This window comes from Etheostoma spectabile, chromosome 11, assembly GCF_008692095.1.
Source record: "Etheostoma spectabile isolate EspeVRDwgs_2016 chromosome 11, UIUC_Espe_1.0, whole genome shotgun sequence".
NCBI lineage: Eukaryota > Metazoa > Chordata > Actinopteri > Perciformes > Percidae > Etheostoma > Etheostoma spectabile.
This window is the reverse complement of record NC_045743.1, coordinates 21,993,877-21,994,168: the sequence shown is the minus strand read 5'-3', so window position 1 is coordinate 21,994,168 and position 292 is coordinate 21,993,877.

The window sequence follows — 292 nt, the reverse complement described above, 5'->3', positions numbered from 1 at the left end:
ACATGAAGGAATTTTTTGTGGTGACTCGGGAGGATGGAAAAAACAAACAAAAAGAGACCGAGGCAGTCAGACGGACACGACTGCTCTCGCCAGAAGCAGGAAGAAGAAGGTCGTTCCACAGGTCATTATTCCAAGGGTTCAGCATGTGGACAGCACACTGGCACCATTCATCAGTAGGAAGGATGAACTGAGTTTTCAGCAACAGTGCCTCATGTGGGGTATTCGTGTAGTCATCCCTCCTAAGCTCAGACCCAGAGCACACAACACAGAACACACTGGACAACCTTGTGTT